The sequence below is a fragment of the Myodes glareolus genome, chromosome 19 (assembly GCF_982192425.1).
Source record: "Myodes glareolus chromosome 19, mMyoGla1.1, whole genome shotgun sequence".
Taxonomy (NCBI): Eukaryota; Metazoa; Chordata; class Mammalia; order Rodentia; family Cricetidae; genus Myodes; species Myodes glareolus.
Window position 1 is genome coordinate 7,911,442 of NC_142044.1, and position 16,173 is coordinate 7,927,614.

Genomic DNA, 16,173 nt, shown 5'->3' on the forward strand with positions numbered 1-16,173 from the left:
GAAGGCAGTCATAAACACACCTACTAGTACACTTTATCTTTCTACTAGATGACCATTCTTCCAATCGACTCAACAATCCTGATTAACCATTGCGCTTCGACTCCCTGACGTGTGTCCGAATCTTTGATTGGAAGGTCAAGTTACAGTGGTACAGTGTGTTCTCCAAACTCCATAAAAGTGAAAGGGAGCAATCAAGAGGCAAGTACATTGACCACTTTAGGATTCCAAGGTAAATACTCGAACAAATATAAAACTAGACCCAATGTAGACAACCATCAAGGTCCAGCCCTGAGATTTGACAAGCGTGTGGAAGTAGTTGAGAGTATACAATCAAGAGCTCAAACAGCTGAACCAGACCCCAGCTTTATGGGGTCCTAGTGGCTCACAGATTAGCCCCTTATAATAGCTTCGCCTGGGAACTTGTTGAAAGTGTAGACTCTCAGGCCTCAGACCTACAGAACCAAAATCTGAATGTAGTAACTTCCCAGATGGTTTTAATATACCTTCCCATTTGAGAAACATTGGCCTACTTAGCAGACGGACTGGGAGTGACTCCCTTTATGTAACAGCCTCTGTTTCACTGTGAGTGAGTCTTGGGGCTTGCTTCTCTGTCCAACAGAATATGGCAAAAGTGGAGAAACTTTGCAGATGAATTTAATTTCTCAATTTTCAGTTAAAGGGCACACACCTAGTATCAGCATGACTTGATCAGGTAAATAGAACTTAAAAGGGGGATTGGATCTTTCATGGTAGACTCTTCAGCTTGATGAAATAAATGCTTCTTGTGAAGGAAAAGTCTTTGAAGATGTGTGTTGGCAGGCTCCACCCAGCAGCCAGCACCCAGCAGCCAGCAGGACCCTTTATCGAGCAGTCAGTAGCCAGCAGTCAGCAGCAAGCAACAAGCAGGGCCCTTCATCCAGTAGATGCAAATTTTAGTTTTAGTCTGTGACCTGATTAAGGCTGTGATCACATTTTTCCTTAGTTCAGCCTCCAGAGATGAACTGTTAAAGATGAGTTCAGACAAATCTGGACCCCTGATCTACAGAAACTGTAAGTTAATGTGTCTTGTTTTAAACCGTTAACGTTTCAGCAACAGAAAACTGGTGCATTTAGGACAATTTACCTTCTCTCTAACTTATGTTTATCTAAAAGTTAAAAGGATATGAACATAATATTAACCATGGTGGTACTATGCATATTAATGACTAATGTTCATAAAGGATTTAAAAATGTGCTTAGTACATAGTAGTTGCTCAGTTAGTTGTATTATTATAATATTTACCAGGTAAAATCAATCACATGATTTATAACTCTCAGCCATTTAAAAACTGCTCGATCATGGAGCTGAGGCAGTGTAGACAACATAAATCAATGTCAAGGACACACATGCTGAATTTACATAGATGACCTTCTAGGACATGAATATTAAGTGTGTCTAATGAATTTGCTTCCGTGATAATGTGGGCTAGGTCAGTGCCATTTCTTGTATTGCGTTCATTCACCAGGAGGAATCCATCTGCTTAAAACGGGAAAGTGAACGCCTTTATGTGGAGTAGGTAAAGTATGAGAGTATGCTTTGTCCATGCCATGACTCTGGGCATCTGTGGTTTAGAGATTCAGTATTGTTTTCAAGCCTGGATTCTCGCTGCGCCATGAGGTCTTCACTGTGATGTGAGACAGGCTCCGCAGAGGGTAGACTGGATAAAACAGACATTTCTCACCATAACTTCAACTCACGCTTCTTTTGCCTTTGTCTGCCTCTCTGAACCTGCCAATCAATGAATCGTCCAGGCTCTTCATTGTGACAGAAACTTTGGGAACTGGTCAAAGAATCCTGATTATAACTTCCCCAGCAGACACAAACAAATCAAAAGCAACGTCAGCTCTCAGAGCCTTTGGCTGGCAGAATGGCTGCCATCCTGACAATGAAATTAGAATATGATATGAACTCTATTCTTGCCTCTGTAAATTGTTTTTGCCTTTTCATGAACTGTCACATGCCACACAGTGCCAAGCAGTTATTTTGTGGAGCATCCTGCCACCTCTGTCTGTGCCTGCATCACCTTCATATCGGAATGACTTGCATGTCACATTTAGAATTCTATTTAGATATGTTTAGTTAAAACATTCTTTCAGGTTACTTGTATTTGCAAGTTCATGCTGCTATGTTTTATGTTTTAAAATTCAATGTGCTTTCAGGGGCACTTTTAAAAAAAGATTTATTTTGTCTTTTATTTCCGTGTATGTCTGTGCAAATGTAGGCCAAATAGGAGTGCAGTAGCCACAGAGACAGGAAGAGGGCATTAGATTTCCTACAGGCAATTGTGAGCCACCAGATTTGGCTGCTAGAAACCAAACTCAGGTCCTCTGGAAGAGCAACAAGAGTGCTGACCCACCGAGTCATGTCTGCAACTCTATCAGGTAGACTTTTTTCTTACTCTACCAAGGACAGTCCCTGACAACTGAGCAATCTTGAGTCACCGTGTAGTTGAACTTTCATGAAGTATCCTTTGCTACACAACCAAATTCCCACGACCTTTGGCCCCCTAAGTGTTTTCTACAGCTCTTAGGAAAGAAATGAAGAAGCCAAATTCTTTCAATCAGTTCATGCTTTACTTTTTATATTCCCTCTTTTATCAATTAAAGGTTTAGGTTTTGTTGCTACTGTAAATGTGTTGTTCTCAACTTAACCCACTGGGGAGGTGTGCTGGATAGTTTCATGTCAATTTGACACAACCTAAAGTCATCAGAGAGGAGGGAGGCTCAGTTAGAAAAATACCTTCATAAGACTGGGCTGTAGGAAGCCTGTAGGGCATTTTCTTGATTTGCAATTGCTGTGGGAGGGCCCAGCCCATGGTAGTCAGTGCTGTCCATAGACTGGTGGTCCTGGATTCTATGAGGAAGCAGACTGAGCAAGCCATGAGAAGAAGTCAGTAAGCAGCACCCAGCCATGGACTCTACATCAGCTCCTGCTTCCAAGTTCCTGCCTTGCTTGAGTTCCTGCCCTCACTGCTTTTGACAATGAGCTGGTACATGGAGTGAAATAAACCTTTTTCTCCCCAAATGGTTTTTGGTTATTGGTACTTTTTCACAGCAATAGTAGCTTCTAAGACCATTCTTATTAGTATGTAATACTAATAAGATTGATAAAAATAATAAAAGGTATGACATTTTAAAAATCTGAATCCAAATTAAGTAGTATGTATACATTTTGAATGGATTATGTTAGGAAAGTTAAAAGACAAAATTATTTTAGAATATTTTTAAAATTAATAATACTAGAAAACAATATTCTTTTAGCTGTCAGTTTTTCTTTCTGAAAGCTTTCATAATCACCTTTTACACTGATGTCTGGACTGAGAATGGAAAATATTATGTAAGAAAAACTAAGACCCATGAGAATAACTAAATTTGATAATCATAAAAGAAACACTGCAATGGTACAAAATTTGAGATATTTGTTTCTTGTTTAACTTGTCATAACAATTATGTAGGTTTCACAGACTCTCAGCATGAAATGTGAGAAAATATCTATATTTGAGTAAACCACACTTATGCCCAACACTCTAGCCTGCTCACAGACATCTGGACGTCCCAGATCCAGAAGCTAAAGGTTAGCACCTAGTGCATGGCAACCCCTCCAGGACCGAGCTGGAACTCTGCCTACGCTGTCCTCATGGTTCAGGGTTGAATGTCCTAGTGGATAGAGCTGTTGAGTAAGTCACGGTGATGTTGGAGAGGCTTTGTTGACTCATGTGACCTGCAGGTGTATTACAAAGGATTACAATGTGTTGTCTGTGAAAATTTTCTGTTAAGTGTTAAGTGTTTCACTGTTTTCGTTTTAGCCTACTCAAACATCAGTTGATCTACCTCTGCTCTGTGAATTTCCAGTCTGGAGAGCTATTTGATTTGGAAACCTGAATACCTCATTTGCTCTACAAAAAAAACAAAAACAAAAACAAAAAACAAAAAAACCAAAAAAAAACCAAAAAAAAAAAAAAACCTCTTGCTGAGACAGAAGAGAGAGCTAGGCAGGAAGCAGAGTACTTAGGTATGCTTTAAATCAGTAATCGGGGGAGGTCAGAAATATTATCAGAACAGCTTTCCAAAAATGCAAGCAATTGCTCCCGTAACCACAGATTTTACTGGGTGTCCCACAATGGCTTAAGAAACATGGGGGACTCGGTCTTTATCTCCATCCATCGCCAGAAGAAGGTTCTATGGTGATATGCAAAATATTCATCAGTATGGTTATGGGCCAATGCCAGTTCAGGCACCCTCTCCTCTGCTGCCCAGGGAACAATTTGGGGACCTCTCCTTGGGCCTGGGAACCCCTCCAGAATCAAGTCTCTTGCAAACCCTAAAATGGCTCACTTAGTTGAGATATATACCTCCCTGTTCCCATATCCATCCTTCCTCCCTCCTCCCCATCCCATTCCTCCAAGCTATCCCCAATCCTCCCCCTCTCCCGTTATTTCCACACACACCCCCCCCCCCCCCGCCGTGCACCCAAGTTTGCCTGGCAATCTTGTCTACTTCTAATATCCAGGAGGATAACTATATGATTTTCTTCAGTGGTGCAAGAGAATTGTCTGTATTCTGTCAATCATGTTTTAGATAAACGCTAATTGGCCAGGCAGGAGGTGTAGGTGGGAAAACAAGACAGGAAGTGGAAATGATGCAAGGAGAACAGGAGAATTCTGGGGAGGAGGAAGTTGATTCCTCCCACTCCTGCCCAGATCACTGAAGCAGAAGGATGTGAGCTGCCCCACTGAAAGAGGTACTGAGCCACATGGCTAACATAGATCAGAAAAATGGGTTAATCAAGATGTGAGAGTTAGCCAGTAAGAAGCCTGACCTAATGGGCCAATCAGCATTATAACTTATAAAGATCTCTTATGTGATTTCCTCTGAGACTAAATAGCTGGGGGGCTGGGCAGGACAGAAAAACCCCAACAAACAAACAGGCCCCCCTCATGTTACACTTCAGGTTCACCTTCTTATTTAGCCTCTCTAGGTTCACGAATTATAGGCTCAAAGACCTTTAATTATGGCTAGAATCCACTTATGAGTGAGTACATACCATATTCCTCTTTTTGGGTCTGGGTTACCTCACTCAGTAAAGCATTTTCTATTTCCATCCATTTGCATGCAAAATTCAAGATGTCATTGTTTTTTACCGCTGAGTAGAACTCTAATGTGTATATGTTCCACACCTTCTTTAACCATTCTTCTATTGAGGGGCACCTAGGTTGTTTCCAGGTTCTGGCTATTACAAATAGTGCTGCTATGAACATAGTTGAACAAATGCTTTTGTGGTATGATAGGGCATCTCTTGGACAGAGACACACATTGGAACACTGGACTTAACTCCCTAGGTTCAAATGAGAAGCAGAAGGAGGGAGAACGTGAGCAAGTAAGACAGGATCAGAGGGAACCTTCATCCGATGATGGATGGAGATAGAGATGGAGACCCACATTGGAGCACTGGACTGAGCCCCCAAGGTCCAAATGAGGAGCAGAAGGAGGGAGAACATGAAAAAGGAAGTCAGGATCTCGAGGGATGCGTTCACCCACTGATACAAGGTGACCGATCTAATGAGAGATCACCAAGGTCAGCTGGACTGGGACTGAACGAACACGTGATCAAAACGGATTCTCTGAATGTGGCTGACTTGGGGGCTGACTGAGAAGCCATTGACAATGGCACTGGGTCTTGTTTTGTCTACATGTACTGGTTTTTTGGGATCCTAGTCTGTTTGGATGCTTACCTTCCTAGACCTGGAGGGAGGGGGAGGACCTTGAATTTCCCACAGGGCAGGAAACCCTGACTGCTCTTTGGACTGGAGAGGGAGGAGGAGAGGGAGTGGGGGGAATGGGAGCGTATTGGGAGGAGGGGAGGAAGTGGAAATTTTTATAAAATAAGAAAATAAATTATATATATATATATATATATATATATATATATATATATATATATATATATAAACATGGGGGAAAAGAAGAGCCTTTGATTGGTGTATTCATAGTCTATAAAATGAGTTAGATAAACCTCTTGTGTCCTTTTCCTTTCGGATAGAAGACTAGGAACCAGTGTTTAAACAGTGTTTAAATTATAAAGGATTCCTTCTCCCTTCCCCTCTTACAATGACATGACAGGGTAGAAGTCATATTTCAGCTGGTGATGGTCCTTCTTCCTTCCCACTTATTGGGATGCACCACTGTCATGGACCTTGTTAGGAAAAAATATTGTAGACTGTCACAGTTTTGTTCTATTGCGTTGAAGAGGCACCGTGACCATGTGACCAAGGCAACTCTAAGCAAAGGAAATAATTTATTGGAGGCTTGCTTCCCATGTCAGGGGTTTCATTCGTCCATTATCAGCATGGCAGGGAGCACAATGGCATCCTGACAGGTGCTGGGGTTGAGAGCTACATCCTGATCCCTAGACAGAGAGAGAGGGAGACACAATTGGCCAGGTGTGGGCTTTGGAAACCTCAAAGCGCACTACCAGTACCACACTTCCTTCAACAAGGCCACACCTACTCCAGAAGGCCACACCTCCTAGTCCTAATCCTTCTCAAATAGTGAAACACCCTGGTGCATATTCAGATGTGGACCCGTAGGGGCCTTTCCTATTCAAACCATCACAAAGACTAAAGTGTAGAGGTCAGTGTCTCTAGCACAGGCTGTTCAAAAATGCTACCATAGGACAGATTGCTCTCAACCTGTAGCCTCCCTGATAGCACTTGACTATTTCTTCACCAAGAACTAATCAACTCTCATTTCCCGAATCCACATTTTATATGCAAAGCTGTCTGTGTAGAACATTAGTCTTCTCAGGTCCCTGTGGTGAGTTTTTGTCTTTCTGATACAAAAGCAGATCCCCCAAACTGCATCATGAGTTTTGAGGTAACGGTTAGACAGCATGATCTCACCTCCTGCTTGTTATACTCCCCCACTGGTGTTGACTTTGAAGAACAATTGCTATACTTTAGTCTAGAAATAACAGCTGAATAGCCAGGCCTTTGTATTCTTCAAAGTACTCTAGGGACAGGCTTGTCTATCAGCTGCCTCTGTTCGCACTGCGTGGCAACAGACTGTTATTGCTTACTTTACCAGCGACCAGGTGCTTTGCTCAGCATGCACCTCTGCTGGACCTGGGAAAGGCAGCCCTCTAGCTGATATTTAAACAAAGCCAGCACGAGGGTTTAGCTGGCGTTGTTGGTGAGCCTCCACCAAGCACTTTGTGTACATCTAATGTGTCTTAAACATGTGAAGAACTTGGATTCCACACCTCGGTAGAGCAGGGCTTAAATTCAGTCATGTTTCTGAATGCCTTTGGGGCCCTCAGATCATACATAAGATGTCCATGATATATGGAAAGGAAACAGTACATTGAGTGTTATGGAACAAGTCAAGGTATTAGCCAAGGTCAACGTGAGACAAGCGCTATTGATTAAATTAGCATTTTTAAAAATATTGAATGGGAGAACCTTTTACCTAAGGCAGCCAGACATAGACTTAAATAAAACTGGTACAAATTAAAACCAACAAAAATACATTTTAAAATTATAAACTATGCACTTCTTACATTTTAGTCCCACTTTAGGGTCTAAAGATTAAAAATATTTCTAAAGATCTTGATTCTTTGTATTGTATTTGAAATTCTGTTTTTCTTCACTGGAGCAACAATTTTTTTTAATTAAACCCGCTTCCTTTATTCTCAGAATTATACCAGACAATCTATACTCTAATCCAATGTACACCATTATTTTCTAGCTTTACCTAATGTCTCTATCTGTCCAAGACAGCTACTTCCCAGTCACTGCATATCTGCCGTTTTTAAAATGTATGTACAGCCCCCCCCAAATATTCAGTTCAATAAAGACATGAGGAGAATAGATACATATCTCTGCCACCACACACACACACACACACACATACACACACACACATACACACACACACACACAATTTGAAAATTCAACTAAGTAATGACAATGACTCTTCTAGCAGATAAAACAAGGATGTGACAAAATCAGAAACTTTGTGTATTGTTTATTGCTATTAGGATTATAAAATTGTATATTCTTTATCACTATAAATATTGCATATAGCAGGGCAGTGGTGGTGCATGCCTTTAATCCCAGCACTCAGGAGGCAGAGGCAGGCAGATCTCTGTGAGTCCGAGGCCAGCCTGGTCTACAAGAGCTAGTTCCAGGACAGGCTTCAAAGCTACAGAGAAACCCTGTCTCAAAAAAAAAATGCACATTGTGGTGTCTTATGATAGCAAAGATCCTCCCTCAGGGGTTTGCATGAGGACTGAGACTATGTACCCACATTAAAAGTTCAGACATAAATATCCACATCAACGTTGTTGGTAATAGTTAAAAGAGAGAAGAGGAAAAGATCACTTATGGAGGAATAGGAAACAGATATGCCTTTTCCATATCATGGGATAGCCTTGGGTCTTAGAAAGGAGAGAATCGCACATGCTACAACAAAAAGAGACCCTGGAAAGACCATGCTGAGGTAAAAAGCCAACCACTAAAATGCCACATAATGATTCTGTGTGCATAATTCATCCAGAACCGGCAAATCCACCGAGAAAGAAAGTAAGTTAACAGTTTTCAGGACTGTGGAAAAGGATTGAGGGAATAATTGCTAATAGATCCGTGGTTGGTTTGGGGTTGAGTGATGCACTGATTTACGGCTAGAACAACACGCCATGTGCAGTCATTTTACTGCCAAGTTCACTGAGCACCTGAAACTAGAAAGGCCGGGGTCCTTTAGGTTCTTACAACCATTCCATCCCATGTGCCCTGATGGTCCTTGGACCTTGGGTGCAGGGGGTGTGATAGAGATGTCTCAGCCATCTTGGGTGCAGCACTCCACAATATCTTATGGAAGTCTGCTTTTTAATCTGATGACTTCTTCTCTCTCAGGAGTCCTTTGTGTCTGTGTATTTGTGAGGGAAGAGAGAGGAGGAGAGAGAAAACACAAGGGGTTCCATTGCACAGCTCTTAGCCATGAGCCTGGGCCCACACGGGATCCCTGTGTGCTCCTGGGGGAAAGGATGCTCACAACCCCGCGGGGACTAAGACTAAGAGGGGTGAAGAACATAGCTGGAAGAGCTGCCCGATGAATCAACAAAATGGCATGTGCTTACTTGGCCAGTGCTAGAGAGAGCACAGGCTCTGATCTATTCCATTAGCCTGTGCTGTTCTGAATAAAACAAGCTGGCCTGGTGACAATGGACACGAGTTCTGCGTTCAGGGAGATCTGTCTTTAAAGCCTTGCTTAGCCACTTATCTTTATGTGGCCTCAGATAACATCCAGAACGTTGCTGTGCCTAATTTGTAAAACGGGAGCATGAAGGATGCTGAAAGGCTTGCAGTGAGATATCAGCAACACTCCATGGTTGGCTGTTGGACTTTGAGCCTATGTACGACTGGCTGGGACACGCATGCAGCAGTCACCCCTGTCTGCTCCTGTACGCATTTCCTCAGGAGCATTTGGGATGCATCCTTCAGGATTTGTATTTCATTTATATTTTCAAATGCTGGTGTGGTATTTCTGAATACAGCCCTAGCAACTGAGTCATGGCACTATCTAAACTCTCGGTTCACCATTTTCCTTCTATTGTGGGATTAGGAATGAGCTCAGTTTGTGTGATTGGGATCAACTTGCTTCATCTTTGAAACATTGGTTTAAACCTGAATATCTCCAGTCCCTTCAACAACAAAATTACTGCTTTTTGTCCTATCATGCCGTCAACAGGGTAGAAAGAATGGCTCTCAGATTTTACGTTATCTCCCTGTTATCCAGGGGCATTAAGAGGTCTGAGGGCACTTGAAGCTACCTCGGTCCTTCAGTAGACCAGAACTCAGAAAGTTTTGTAAATAAGCAAATGTGTCCCTTTAGAGTAAATTCTGATTATCTACTGGGAAACCCAGTAGTATCGTTTCCAAGCGAGAATGTGCAGTGTTTACCATCTCTGCTATTTTTACCTCCTTGGACATGATATAATTTCAATTTTGCAAGCCAAAATTTTCACTTACGCTTGTTCAGCTGAAGGTCATACAAAACCAGTCTTGGGTTTGCTGAATTCACCATGTATCCCATGTGCTTTTAGTCATCATGTGAAATCCTTTTATCAAAGGCTTTTAAAGAATTTCAGATACTTCAAAGCTTTCTACTAGTTTATATAAGGGCTACTTATGCCCTTTAAGACTTTATGAGGAAAAAAATTTTGATTCAGAGAGAATGGAGCTGGTGGCATAACTTGTGTGGGCTCCAGATGCCCATCATCCAGGCTCAGCAATTTTAGCCAATGGTCAAGCTTGTCTTACCTGCCTGTTCTCTACCTGACCTCATGTGCCCACTTCCCTCCGTTACGAGGTGACTTTAAAATAAGCCCCAAACAACAAACTATTTTATGGGTAAGTATTTCAACCATCCTAAAGTTCAGAAATCTTGCTGTATTTTTAATGTCACAATTAAGGCCCAGGAAAATTGCTCACAGTAGTAATAAAAGAGGTTGTAGGCCTGGAAGGTCTGCAAAAACCCTTTGGGAACATAATTAATAGGTAGTGGCTAAGCAGCAAAGTCTGAGAAAGTCCCTCTATTATCACTACTAAGCTGTGTGATGCCCAGTGTGGGTAAGGACACTAAGGATGGATTAAAGAGATGGTGTTGATCACAGTAGCATCTACACACAGTTCCCACTCTCCTACATCAGACAGCCTGGCAATCAAGAGCAAAAGGTATCTGTCATTCCAGATGTCCAGGTTCCATTCAGATCCTTGCTGGAAGATAGGGAGGGAAGGACAGAGGTCCTTTCGTCATGGAAGGGACATACTATCTTACCAACTCATCCCTCACTGAGCTTTCTCTCTTGCTAAGGCAGTGCCTGAAGAAAAGCACACCCAGCTGAAGTCACTGTTTTGCACCTGCGCGCAACTGGACACGCTTCTAAGGGTAGGTTCGGGATCGCGGAGCTGACAGGGGGCTGAGAGACCACACTGTGTAACGGACCGCATCTGTGGGACTTCTCTGAAGAGAATCGAGACTCTCAGAGCTTTTTGTGTCTGATGGAAGTTAGGGACAGTTGCTGCCTGTACCGTTGAAGCCGTTTCTGGACTCCGCCGAGAATGAATGGCGGGCACTGGCACTTGGGGCGATCTGTATATTACAACAGGGATTGTTTACAGGGTGCTAAAGTGGCACTTTCGTTGTTACTCTAACAGGCTCAAGGCGGCTCTATGACAGTCATCAAAGGAAGAAAAACCCTCATTTGCCTTTAGTCTCTGTGTAGGTTCCTTTTCTGCTCCTTGCCACACAGCCGCCATCAGCGTCTATTTCCTCATAAGTGGAGAGTTCTCCAGACATCCGGCCCATGCTTCTTCCTTATTTTCAGTCTGTTTCCGTTCCTTCCACTAATCTTAGCTTAAGACTCCCGATTCCGCCAAATATTGCCTCTTCTTCCAAAACCGCCACCTTCTCCTCTGGCTCTCATGCTCCGTGTCCTCCCCCTAGCGCACTTTCCTCTGCGGTTGCTTCTTAGTTTCCGTGTACTCTCCGTGTGACTGTTAGTGACTTGAGTGGTACGAGACCATAGCCACGCTCTACACCTTGCTCACTATTGTATTCTCAGGGTCCCTACAGTACTAGACACAACGCTGAATACATGTGTACTGAATAAGCAAGTGATTTCAGTTTAAGATAGTCTGTGGTTAACAGATTTGAACCAAAATGTCAATACAGGTATCAATGTGTTATTATGTTTAGGACCTTCAAGGGCTACACAAACAGATTATTGCAGAGAGGGAATCAGAGTCGAGCAAAGGAGGTGGCTATGTACCAGCCCATGGTCCCTGATCAGGGGCACTGGTGACACCATTCATCCCATGATCCTGATCAGCTGTGCTGGTGACACCGTCCAGCCCATGGTCCCTGATCAGCTGTGCTGGTGACACCGTCCAGCCCATGGTCCCTGATCAGCTGTGCTGGTGACACCGTCCAACCCATAGTCCCTGGTCAGCTGTGCTGGTGACACCATCCAGCCCATGGTCCCTGATCAGCTGTGCTGGTGACACCGTCCAACCCATAGTCCCTGGTCAGCTGTGCTGGTGACACCGTCCAGCCCATGGTCCCTGATCAGCTGTGCTGGTGACATCGTCCAGCCCATGGTCCCTGATCAGCTGTGCTGGTGACACCATATGCCCTGTCTGATGAAAGTGTCTAGCCCAGAAGGCCCTGCCACTGAAGGGAGGGGAGTGTCAGGTTCTTCCAGGCCTAGGAGGAGCAGCTGTGTGGTATTTTAGAATCCAGTACCTGGCGGCTCCCAGCGATAGACCTCTTTAGGAACCTCTACTGGAATGGAGACTCCAGCTGGGTGAAGATGCCTTTCCAAGGCCAGTACTCTAGTGTTCCATTTAAATTACAGCTTTGCTATGAACCACATCTAATAAGTGACTGTGCAGCTTTCCCTGTGGAAGATCTTACAGTCCGTAACCTCATTCTCTTGGTAAGTGATTCTCATTCAACAACATTAATTCTTTTCCTGAAAAAAAAATTTGACCACATTTAGAGAAACCTGTGAAGATTTCATCTGCCCTAGGTGTACAACCCCTAGAAAAGACTCGAAAGCAAAGCCATAGCAGATTTATCTTTTTTTTTTTAAAATTATTCTTCTCTCATACAATCCTCACCACTGCCTTCCCTCCCTCCACTTCTCCCAGCTCTTCCCACTTCCTCTTTCCTCCAGAAGCACTGCTCCTCCCTTTTCCTTCAGGAAGCAGCCAGCCTCCCAGAAATGTCAACTGAACATGGAATAACACAGTGCAATGAGACAAGGCACAAATTCTCATATTGAGGCTGGAAGTGGCAACCCAGTACTAGGACAAGGGTCCCACGAGCAGGCGAAAGAGGCAGAGACACCCCCACTCCCACGGATAGATGTCTCTCACTAATAACAAGCTTCATAGCCGTAGCATCTATGCAGATGACCGATGCAGGCCCCATGAATGATGCCTCAGTCTCCGCGAGTCATTATGAGCCATGCTTAGTTGGTTCTGTGGGCTATGTTCTCCTCGTGTCCTCTACCCCTTTGGATTCTATAATCTTTCCCCCCTTCTTTATGAAGGATTCTCTGAGCTCCACCTAATGTTTGGCTACGCATTTCTGCATCTGTTTCTATCAGTTGTTGGGTGAAGACTCTCTGATGACAATTGAGCTAGGCCCCAGTCTATGAGTATAGCAGAATATCATTAGGAATCATTTTATTGACTTTTTTAGTCTGTCAGGCTCAACAGATTTTATTAATTGCTTGAAAGAAACATCCCCCAAATCCCACCTGACTTTCTATATATTTGAATCTTAGATTAGATCACCTGCCGTATTAATTCATGTTACTTTCGTCATAATGAGAGGTCACATATTTTCTCTAGCCTAAAGTCTTCATTTTCAAATTGGTAACAGTTGAAGTCATACGCTGACTTATTTACAGAACATAAACAACTAGGCTAGTCGCTTTGTTTAGCTCCCAAATCACTCTCTATTTTTAGAACATTACTGTATTTGAGAAGAATAGATAACCTTTGGTTTCCTATGCATGTCACAGCCTGAATTTAAGGATACGGTACATCTTGTCCACTGAATATGAAAAGAATATGATTGTTTCTATTTGAGACATCTAAGTGGATAAGGAATTCCATTCAGTATCTTTAAGTTAATTTAGCTGTGTGGAAACCCGTATCCCCTACTTGGTCAGTGACTCTATGGTGGTCTCCTACCATTGTCTATGGGCTTATGCTGTGTAACTTGAAGTCATCCGTGCATGGTTATATATTATAATAAGTCACACCATGTTCTTACAAGTAAAGCCTCAGAAGCTCATTTAGGTTTGCCAGGAGAAAAATTTTACTTATGCAAAGAGGTTTGGTATTAAATGTGGAGGCAAACACATAGAACTTTTCTAAGATTATCTGGATACCTAAGTCATTTGGACATGGGTATTCAAGTCTCTGACTCTATTTGTTCCACGTCCTGATTGAAAAGGCCTAGAATTGGTGGATTCTATTGGTGAATATTTTTAGCTGAAAACACTGGATTTTTACATCTAAAAGTTTCCATGCAAGATATTTCTTAGAACCAGGATGTGCAAGCCTCTAAAGCAGCCAGGTGCTGTCCCGAGATGTAGACCTCAACATAGAGGAGAAGATGCTTTGAGAGCTCTTCTTGTTTAACTGATTTTAGTCTGCCAAAGGCCAATGCCTAGGTGACGTTTTTAATTACTAAATCTCAAAGGTTGCTTCTAGGCAGAGGCCAGGGATATTGCACAGAACTCTACAATACACAGGAAAACACCCCCACCCCTGACCTCAACAAAAGATTATGCAGCTCAAGTTATCAGTCACAAGAAGGCTGAGAATATCTGGCCTGGAGAACTTTTTTCTTCTGGCTGTGTTGGAATTCACTGTGTAGACATGGCTGTCCTCAAATGCACAGAGATCCACCTGCTTCTCCCATCCTGGGATTAAAAGCACATGCTACCAATTCAGCCTGAGAATTTATTTCAAATTGGTTTAAATATCCTCTGTTGACTTCAAACTTAATAACTATTTTTGACAATTTTCTTCAATCTGATGATGACCAAGAATAGGAAAGAAGGGCTACTCACTGTAAGCCCCCAAAATATATTCAACACAAACTCACATGAAAACTGGAACAACCTTCCCAGGCTTTCTGAACCCTTGAAGAGAACAGGCTGAAAGAGATTGTGTTATTTTGGGCTAAGAAGTTGCAACAAAAGGTGTGGTGGTACACACCTTTGATCCTAGGCAGAAGTGGGCATATTTCTGTGGGTTCCAGGCCCACCTGGTCTACATAGTGAGTTTTGAGACATCCAGGGATATTTAGAAAGACACTATGTCAAAAAAAAAAGGTTGCAACAAATTGAATGATTAAAAACAATACATTTTCCTACCTTTCCAATTCTGTGAGTCAGAAGTCAGACCTGATTCTCCCTGGGTGTTGACAAAACCATGCTCCTTCTGGAGGCTCCCTGCCTTGTCCTGTCCCCAGGTTTGCTGAGCTTTGGCCTGTTTCTCTCTTTGAATTTTCCCTTGAACAGGTTGGCCACAGCTTTATAAATGAAAGTAGATTTTCTTCGAAGTAACGGACATTTCAAATGTCAGTTATTGATTGAAGGGTAGCTCTGTGGTTAGCTGCCTTGCCTAGGCAAAGTCCTTGATTTATTTCCCAGTACCAGCATGTATACACACACACACACACACACACACACACACAGCCAATCATTTGCAATGACAGTTTTGAGTATCAAGGCAGTGTGAAGGGGACACACTCTTCATTCTCCAGGTCTTTTTTTTTTTTTGTCTTAGGTTGGGAATTATGCATGTGCCTGAGCACACACAGCAATTGGGGGTAGGATGGACCCTTGGATCTGAGTGCGTGGAGTAGGATAGACATGATGATGTGGACCTGCTTTGTAAAAGACACAGAGGGAGCAGGGAGTGTACAGCAACTGTAGATGACTTTTAGAAAGGGTTAACTGTTTTTCCTATAATTTTCATTGCATTTATTAAGCACATGCTGTGTGTACATGTGCTAGGGCATGTGTATGGAAGCCAGATGACAACTTTCTTTCCTTCTACCATGTAGTTCCAGGGATCAAACTCAGATTGCCAGACTTGACAGAAAGTGCCTTGACCTTGCTGAGTGGTCTTGTCAGTGTGCACTTTTTCTTTCTTTCTTTCTTTCTTTCTTTCTTTCTTTCTTTCTTTCTTTCTTTCTTCCTTCCTCCTCCTTCTCCTCCTCCTCTTCCTCCTTCTTCTTTTTTTAAAAAAAACTATATTTTATGGTGTTGTGGGAAACAGCTCCCATTTTACTTGAGGTTGATTTTCCTAGGAGGGAAAGCTAAAGACTTGAAAGTTCCTAGTCAGGTGGTTATTGGAGGAAGGGTTTGGGAAGTATTTAAACTATCAACTTGACTGGGTTAGCAACAGGAAATAGCTGGTGAAATATTTCTGGTGAGAGATGATGGTGTTTGAGGATGAGACTGGTCTATAAACCAGTGGACTACATCAGGAACGCGGCTATCACTTGATGCCTAGATAGAACATAAACATGTTGATCTGAGATAACAAC